Here is a 10,011-nt window from a genome sequence, read left to right as displayed (position 1 = left end):
CTACCGGTGTCTTTTGCCCTCTCCCATCGTGCAATGGAGTTAGTACCATAAATAGTATGACGAATATCTCTGTATGGTGGCTGTTCTTTCATATCTATAAATTCATTAAAATCACAATGTGGTGTCCCCAAAAACTCATTCAAACTTCTAGTTGAAAAACGGATAACTTTACCCCGAACCTCTACCTTATTGGTACTTGACTGATCAGTGTTCCAATTTGCATAAAATTCAGGGACAAGATTTAAATTGCACTCACCTTGGTCTTCAAAAATGAATTGAAGACCCAGATTGTATAATAAATTTCTAAAGAATTTCGCTTGGCGCTGCAGTGGCGCATCGCGCCACTATCGCCCCCAAAACATGCCTCAGTAGTTTGCATCCTAGCGCGTCACGCCACTAGAGTCTGTGCAGGTTTTGGGGCTTTAGTGACGCATCGCGCCAGTGTAGCGTCAAGAGCTGTTTTTTCTGCCTATGCTTCTCCAAACTCCAGCTTGTTCTACACTGCTACCTGTTGTTCTGCACATGAAATTTTCATAATTATATAAACAACTGGGTGGGTTGCCTCCCACCTAGCGCCTTATTTTTGGTCGTGGATCGACGGAATATATATATATATATATATACAAATAATCGCAACAACAAACTCTATTTTTAAAGAAAAATAAAATTACAAACTATAAGTCCTAAGTTACGATACACATCACGGGTTGCCTCCCGTGCAGCGCCTTATTTTCCGTCGTGGCACGACCCAGCTGTTGCCTCACTCTTTTTCTAGTTCGATGGCTTCCTTTTCCCGGTTAAAATCTTCACCAAAGTAATTTTTTACTCTTTGTCCATTTACCAAGAATGTAGACGTTTTCATTGTATTCCACAATTCCACAGCTCCATGTGACGTTGTACGCACTACCTCAAAAGGTCCACTCTATTTGGATCGCAATTTTACCGGGAAGAACTTGAGTCTAGAATTGAAGAGGAGTACCTTTTGCCCAGGTTCGAAAGTGCGAGTGATGATGTGCTTGTCATGCCATCGCTTTGTTTTCTCCTTGTAGAGCTTGGCATTTTCATAAGCATGGAGCCTAAACTCTTCCATCTCGTGCAATTGATTCAACCTCTTCCGTCCTGCTAACTCTGGATTAAAATTAAGCTTCTTGATTGCCTAGTAAGCTTGATGTTCTAACTCCACTGGTAGGTGACACGCTTTACCGAATACCATTTGGTATGGGGAGGTTCCAATGGGTGTTTTGTATGCTGTTCGGTATGCCCAAAGAGCTTCATCTAATTTTTCCGACCAATCTTTCCTTTGCGCATTCAAAGTCTTTTGTAATATCTGTTTTACCTCTCTGTTGGATACCTCCACTTGCCCACTAGTTTGAGGATGATATGCTGTAGCAACTTTATGCCTCACCCCATACTTAGCCAAGAGATTCTTTACTGTTTGATTTACAAAGTGTGACCCTCCATCACTAATAATTGCCCTGGGAGTGCCAAATCGAGTGAAGATGTGCTTTTTCAAAAACTTGCTCACCATTTTCGAATCATTTATAAGAAGGGCCACGGCTTCGACCCATTTGGACACGTAATCCACTGCCAGTAATATATATTGATTTCCACGTGAGGGAAGCAAATGACCTATGAAGTCCATTCCCCATACATCGAAGATTTCAACCTCTAGAATGTTGTTCAAAGGCATTTCATGTCTTCGTGATATGGTGCCCATTCTTTGACATTGGTCACAGTTCTTCACATAACCTGCAGCGTCCTTAAACAACGTAGGCCAAAAGAAACCCGATTGAAGTACCTTATGTGCAGTGCGCTCTCCTCCATGATGGCCGCCATATGGTGATGAGTGGCATGCAACCAATACTTGGTGTACCTCTACTTCTGGCATATATCTCCTCACCATTCGATCAACACCTCACTTGAATAAATAAGGCTCGTCCCATATATAGAGGCGAGCATCATGCATAAGCTTCTTCTTTTGTTGTGAGGTAGCATCAGGAGGGAACACTCCACTAACAAGGTAGTTCACAATATCTGCGTACCATGGGAGATCTTGTACCTCTATTTCTAGCAGTTGCTCATCCGGAAATTCCTCCTTTATCGGCTCCTGCTCAGCCACATGGGGCGAACCCTCTAATCTTGATAGATGGTCTGCTATTTGATTTTTGCATCCTCTCATATCTTTGATTTCGATATCGAATTCTTGTAACAACAGAATCCATCTGATAATCCTTGGCTTGGCATCCTTCTTGTTGAATAGGTAACTAAGAGCTGCATGGTCAGTAAAAACAATCACTTTGTACCTACCAAGTAAGAGCGGAATTTATCAAACGCATAGACCAACACCAGCATTTCTTTCTCCGTGACCGTGTAATTTGCTTGAGAAGAGTCAAGAGTTTTGCTTGCATAATAAATGGAATGAAATTTTTTCTCCTTCCTTTGTCCCAGAACTGCACCCACTACTGTATCGCTTGCGTCACACATCAGCACAAAAGGTAACTCCCAGTTAGGAGCTAGTAGGATAGGGGCTTCAATCAGCTTTTTCTTCAAGAGTTTAAATGCCTCCAAACATTCATCATCAAAAACAAATTTTACCTCTTTTTTGAGCAACCCACACATTGGTTTGGCTATCTTTGAAAAATCTTTGATGAAACGCCGGTAGAATCCGGCATGACCTAAAAAACTTCGAACTCCTTTTACTGAGATTGGTGGCGGAAGTTTCTCAATCACTTCAATTTTTGCTTTATCCACTTCCAACCCATCTTTTGACACTTTATGTCCCAACACAATACCCTCTTTTACCAAGAAATGACACTTCTCCCAGTTTAAGACAAGGTTTGTTTCTTCACACCTTGCAAGTACTTTCTCTAGATTTTTCAAGCAAAGATCAAAAGACTCTCCGAAAACTGAAAAGTCCTCCATGAAAACCTCTACAAAATCTTCCACCATATCATGAAATATTGCAATCATACACCTTTGAAAAGTGGCAGAAGCATTGCAAAGGCCAAACGACATACGCTTGAATGTGTAAGTTCCGTAAAGGCATGTGAATGTTGTCTTTTCTTGATCCTCTGGTGCAATGGTGATTTGATTGTAACCTAAATATTCGTCTAAGAAATAGTAGTATTCTTGGCCTGCTAACCTATTAAGCATTTGGTCAATGAACGGCACAGGGTAGTGATCTTTTCTTGTTGCATCATTCAAATTTCTGTAGTCTATGCATATGCGCCACCCAGTCACTGTTCTTATAGGTATTAACTCGTTTTTTTCATTGGTTATCACAGTCATTCCCCTTTTTCTTTAGTACACACTGAACTGGGCTTACCCACTTACTGTCAGAAATTGGGTATATTATGTCTGCATCTAGCCATTTAATTATCTCTTTCTTCACAACCTCTTTCATGATGGGGTTCAACCGGCGTTGTGGTTGTGCACTAGCCTTATGTCCTTATTCCATGAAAATTCTGTGCATGCATAAAGCAGGGCTGATGCCATGAAGATCAGCCATTTGCCACCCAATGGCCTTTTTATGCCTCTTTAGTACCTCCAGTGCTGCTAGGACCTATGCCTCAAACAAAACAGATGAAAGGATTATAGGTAAAGTGTTATTTATTCCAAGAAAAACATACCTGAGATATGCTGGCAGTTTTTTTAACTCCAATTTAGGGGCTTCCTCGAGAGAAGGCTTGGGTGAAGGACCCAATTCTCTGTTCAAGGGTTCTACATTCTTCTTCCACATGCTAATATTTGGCATATCGAGCACACTTGCTAGCTCTTTAGCTTCCATGTCCTCTGCAATATCTTGACCCATTACGACTTTCGCCAACGGGTCATTTGAGGTAGTACATTAAGCTGATATTTCCTCATCAATGATGGTTATAGTAGACAGCTCCTCATAAATTGCAGGCAATTTCAGTGCATGATATACATCAAACACTTCCACTTTATCATGTGCTCTCATAGTCAATCTATCTGCAGCCACATCAATTAGTGCCCCGCTTGTTGCTAAGAACGGGCGTCCTAAGATAAAAGGAACACCGGGGTCCGGCTCAAAATCTAAAACGACAAAATCAACAGGAAAGATGAGGGATCCTACTTGTACCAAAACATCTTCAATGATACCATCAGGTCTAGCTACAGAACGATCAGCTAACTGTAGCAAAATAGTTGTTTCTTTAAGTTCTCCCAAGCCTAATTTCTTAAGCATAGATCTAGGCATTAAGTTGATACTAGCACCCAGATCACAGAGACCTCTTGCATTACTATATTTACCGATGGTTACCTACACCGTGAAACTACCTGGATCTTTTAGTTTGGCTGGAAGCTTGCTTTTGTTCAAGATTCTTGAACTACACTCTTCAGTGAGTGCCACAGTTGCAAATTCAGCCAACTTGCTTTTATTGGCCACGATATCCTTGACGAATTTAGCATACTTTGGGATTCCCTGTAAAACATCAATCAAAGGCAAATTAATTTGCACCTGTTTCAACAAATCTATAAACTTTGCAAAACACTCCTCTTCTTTCTTATTTTTAAATTTTTGAGGAAATGGAGAAGGAGGTTTTGTCTTTGGTTCCTCTATTTCTTTTGACCCGCTAGGTTCACCTTCTTGCCCGACTTGCTCTTTGCCTTTTTCCTCTGCTAATTTTGCTTTGGGAGCCAATTCAGTAAGTGGGCGACCACTGCGAGTAGTCACGACATTCACCTGTTTGGGATTGGGATCAGTGTTACCTGGTAAGCCTCCTTGTTGGCGAGAACTAATTGCACTTGCTAATTGCCCAAGCTGTTTCTCTAAATTTTTGGTAGCTAGTTGATTTTGTCGGACATCGGAAGCTAGCTGGCTTGGTCTGTCATAATTTGTTTCAACATGTCCTCAACACTCATGCTTCCCGATTTTGTTGATGCTTGATCAATTTGAATTTGAGCATTGTATCCTTGACTAGGATTATTGTATTGGTGTCCACTTCCCTGTGGTCTGTATTGAGTTGGCCCGTGATGATGATTTTGTTGATTTCCACCCCATGAGAAGTTAGGATGGTTTCTCCAATTTGGGTTGTAAGTATTTCCATAGTTTTGGTTACCAACACCCTTAGGTGCATTACCTACAAAATTTATTGATTCTGGATTTGCTCCACAATGTTTGGCCACATGCTCACTGCTTTCACATACTTCGCACCACATATGTTGTTGAACCATGCTCACTGAAGCCTGCTGCTGTCCTTTTGCTAGTGTGTTGAAATGTGTTGTCATCATATTTTGCATTGCTGCAATTTGTGTTGTCAATGCAGTTACTACATCAACCTCTAACATGCCTGCTTGTTTTTGGGTGACAGATCGAGCATTTCCTCCATTCCACTCCGGATTTCCTTGGGATATGCGATTTAACAATGTGTATAACTCATCATATGTTTTCTCCAAGGCTTACCCACCTGCAGCTAAATCAAGAAGAATTTTGGTGTTAGGTTCCAACCCTTCTATGAAGGTATGGACCAAAATTTCGTTAGCCTGATAATGATGAGGGCAACTAATGAGTAATGATTTAAATCTGTCCCACGATTGGTACAAATTTTCTCCTAACTTTTACTTGAAGCTCAAAATTTCAGCCCTCAACTTAGCCGTCTTCCCCGAAGGGAAGAACCTTATAAGAAACTTGCGGGCCAAATCATTCCACGAAGTGATTGAATTTGGTGGTTCCGACTTCAACCACCTCTTGGATTCTCCTATCAAAGAAAAAGGAAACAATGTTAGTCTCACATAATCAGGAGATACCCCAATTGGCGTGTAAGTGTCGCTGATCTCCAAAAAAATTTGGATGTGAACTTGAGGATCTTCATGAGGCAATCCCGTGAACTGTCCATTAGAGTGCAACAATTGCACCATGTTCTGTTTTAATTCAAATCTCCCTCCAGCTAGTGGTTTCTGAATACTGGAGGTGACATTTCCAATGAGTGGGACTGCCACATCACGTACGATCCTAGCTGCCATGGCTGCAGGGAGCTCCTCTGGCAAGACCTCTCCTTCTAAATTGTGATTTTCCGCCAGATTTAGTTTATGTATTAAGTTTTGCGAAGCCACTGTTCGCCTTTTCCGCTAAAAGAATCATTCAGGCTCGGATAACGGATCTACAAGATCTTTGTCTCTGTCCAGTGTAATGTTTAAGTTACCTGCGAAAATTCACAGCTAAGACCAAGTTGTTAACGCTAGCACAATCAACATAGAAAGTCAATTTGCCTAATTTTTAAGGTCCTCGGCAACGGCGCTAAAAACTTGTTGTGGCTACAATTGCACACGCAAGTGTACGTAGTCTCTCAAGTAGTAAAGCAGCTCTTTCAAGCCAGATATCGAACCCACAAGGACCTTGATAAGGCAAACAGTTTCTTTCAAATGCCTACACTAATTATAGTTATGCAATGAGGTTAAGATTATTTGTTACTAATTTTCGGAAGTATAAACACTTTCTCGAAGTGAAGACAATGCAATAGTTATGTATATTAATCAGGCTTTAAGAGATTCCAGGGCTATAGCATAACGTGAAATCAAGTTTACTATTATTCAATTTTAGTTTTCGATGGGTTATTTAATTACTGATAAAAAGGGTTAATAATCCAATTATGGTTTTTCGACCTATAATTGCCTATCTTCATTGCCAACCTAACTACATCATTGAGCGGTGATAGGTATGAAACAATAAAAACGCATTTAACTATCATCCTTTATCATAACCAAATGTGGTAAATAGGTATGTGTCACACACATCCTATCTACTAATCACGTTAACATATGTTAGTATGAACACATTCCTTCCCTTCTTTGTTCTATCTACCTGTCCTCTTCCGAATTCAAGATAAACAACATATATATCTTAATGCTGGACAAACATCAAAATCATAATCACAAGAATGGAAGAGTAATTAGAATCAACAAACCATCTTCCACCAAGTTTAAATGCTATTAAATCATGTTTCGTAGCTATAGCCCCAGAATTTGGGTGTTTAGCTACTCATATGTAAATAACAACAACAAGGAATCAATTCCAAATACATTAAAATACAATAAGGGAAGAAAAGAACCTAAGATGTTTTTATGCTTCTCTTCTTCTTTCGTCTTTCTTCTCTTCTTTTTCTGCCTCCAAAAACGTCTCTCTTCTTTTGCCCTAGCACACCCCACTATTTAAAGTGCTCTCTCCTTTCAATTATTGAAGGGCAGAATAATAAATAATTAGAAAGTTGATGGCGCTGCAGTGGGGCATCGCGCCACTATCGCGCCTAGAGAATTTCTGAAGAATTTCACTTGGCGCTGCAGTGGGGCATCGCGCCACTCTCGCACCCAGAGTATTTTTGAAGACTTTCGCTTGGCGCTGCAGTGTCGCATCGCGCCACTATCGCGCCCAAAACATGCCTCAGTAGTTTGCCTCCTGGCGCGTCGCGCCACTAGAGTCTGTGCAGGTTTTGACGCTGCAGTGGCGCGTTGCGCTACTATAGCGCCATGACCATTTTTCCTGCCTTTTGCTTTGCAAAATTCTTGCATATGTTGGAACTCATACCTTATTGCACACTTGCTTGATATTCCATCCAAAACACGTCATTTGGCTTCAATAACTTCTCAGAATGCCACACAACAATGGCCAAACATAGTGCATGGGCTTATAAATGCGCCCAAGATCAACCCCTTTCCTCTGGCCTTTCCTCTACCTCTTCCTCTGTTTGTGTCTTCATTCTCATGATTTTCTTGAGAAATCCCCCTTTCTTTGCCTTTCCTCTATTTGTTCCTTTATTGTCATGATTTTCTTGAGGCATCTTCCTTTCTTTGCCCTTTCTTTTATCACTTTCACTTTTTGTTTTGGCCTGATTATCATAATACAACATATTAGCATATATTCAACTAAATATTAATTTGAATTACTATATTTACCTGTGAATGAGAAGAAGTTGCTGCAGTTTCACTTGAAACAGTTAGAGGAGCTGGACATCCTTTTTTATTATGGCCCTTTGTATGACAATTGCTACAAGTCATAACAGCACCACATTTACTAAGCTTTCCAGTTTTCTTCATTTCATTAGCTTCTTTCCTTTTAACTTTTCTTGGCCTTTCACGCAACAGTTTGATTGTTGGTAGTTGAACTGTTGGATTATCAGATGTTGGACACATATTCATCTTACTCATTGGCTGAATAAAATGTGCATATGTGTTCAGGTAGGTGTCCTTGTTATAGCAGTTGGCCACATAATGAATTGGTTCATATTGCTTGTAATGTAAGGCAGCAACATCATGTGGACAAGGTGTGCCCTTAAGTTGCCAAGCTCTACAACTACAAGTGCGCCTAAGAATGTCTATACAATGTGTAAAACCCTTGTTTACAACCTCAAAACCCTTATCTCCATTCTAGGATATGTTGCACTGCATTGACTTATTAATGTTATTTTGTAAAAATTTCAAAGTCATGGGAGAAATATCAGTGATCCATGTTTTTGAGAACTCTCTTAATTGATCAATTCTTTTCATTATTTTTATCCTAATCCCTTCAAGCATTGCAATTATTGTCTTGTATCTTGTAGACAATATCCATGCATTAAAACTCTCTGCCATATTATTGTCCACAGAATCACTTTAAATATGTTCTTTAAAGTATCTTTTGCACCATTTTTCAATATTGTAGTATAAAAGACCATCCAAGCAGTCTCTTCTCAACTTTTTTATAGATTTTATGTACTCCCTCAATTCAGCTTCAAATGTCGATTTTGCAATTTTCCAGAAAAGATTTCTTCTCTCTATTCCCTTTTAAATTTTGCACCAGTTTGCAAGACCATGTCTGGCACACATTCTGTGTTTAGCAAGTGGTAATAAATCTGACACTATCATTTTTCAGTTCCTATCAAAGAAAGAAAATAAACATACAAAAGAGTAAATGAGAAAAATGAGAATTAATAAACACATAAAAGATCAAATAGTTAGGAATATACCTTTTGCATATCAGTAATCGATGTTAATTTATGCCCTTCTCCAAAATCAAGATCATTCTTCACTAGAGTCAAGAACCATCTCCAAGTGACTTGATTCTTAACCTCAACTATTGCCCAAGCAATGGGCAACATTTGATTATTTTCATCTTTGCAAACTGCAGCCAATATCTAGCCTTTGCACACTCCTTTGAGAAAACACTCATCAAGGCCAATGCACCTCCTAGTCCCTCTAAATAATGCTTTCTTTAAAGCATGAAAGCACACATAAAATCCTCTAAAGATTTTATGTCCAGTTTCAATTGTTTCTCCAATCTTAATAATACGAGTGCTACCTGGATTTGATCTTAAAATCTCATCTCTATAATCAACAAATCTTCCATACTCAACAACATGATAACCCATAATCGCTTTTAATACTCTAGTCCTAGCTCTTCTCACTGTTGTTGTTACATCTCGCACTTTTGCGCATTCGGAAAGAAAAAAAATTGACTTGCGAGGAAAGAGGTTATGATTTATTTTATTTAATACCGGTGTAATGTTCAAGTAAAAATTGAGGTGGAAATACAGAGGAAGGCCGAGGGAAAAATTTATGTGGAATTTTTGGAAATTAGTTTTTGCAAATTACAAAGTAAAGACTTATAGTTTTGGGCTTAAGAAGAAAAAAGATAATGACAAGAGAAGTTGAGGCCCAACACTAGAGATGACCCAAGTTTTGGAAATTTAGTTCATTAAGCAAGAAAGCCCATTACCCATTTACTATCTATATAGATATATCCTCTAGTTGCTAGAAACTTCAAGAAGTAGAAAAGTCTAAAAGATGACTTAGTAGTCATCTTGTTTTCTATTCCTAGGATTTTCAAGAAACTTGGAGAAAAGAGGGGGAAAAATAAGAGAGGAAAATTGGCATAGCTAGGGATCTTTTTCCCTTGAAATCTTGTGCCAAAAAAATTAATTCTTCTAATATTCCAAGCAAGTTGAAGGCCCTAATAAACATAGAGGGATTGTTGGAACAAGAAGACTATTCATTCTTGCAAGGCACAATTCTAGCCAA

Source organism: Solanum dulcamara, chromosome 7, assembly GCF_947179165.1.
Source record: "Solanum dulcamara chromosome 7, daSolDulc1.2, whole genome shotgun sequence".
Lineage (NCBI taxonomy): Eukaryota > Viridiplantae > Streptophyta > Magnoliopsida > Solanales > Solanaceae > Solanum > Solanum dulcamara.
This window is presented reverse-complemented; position numbering follows the sequence as displayed.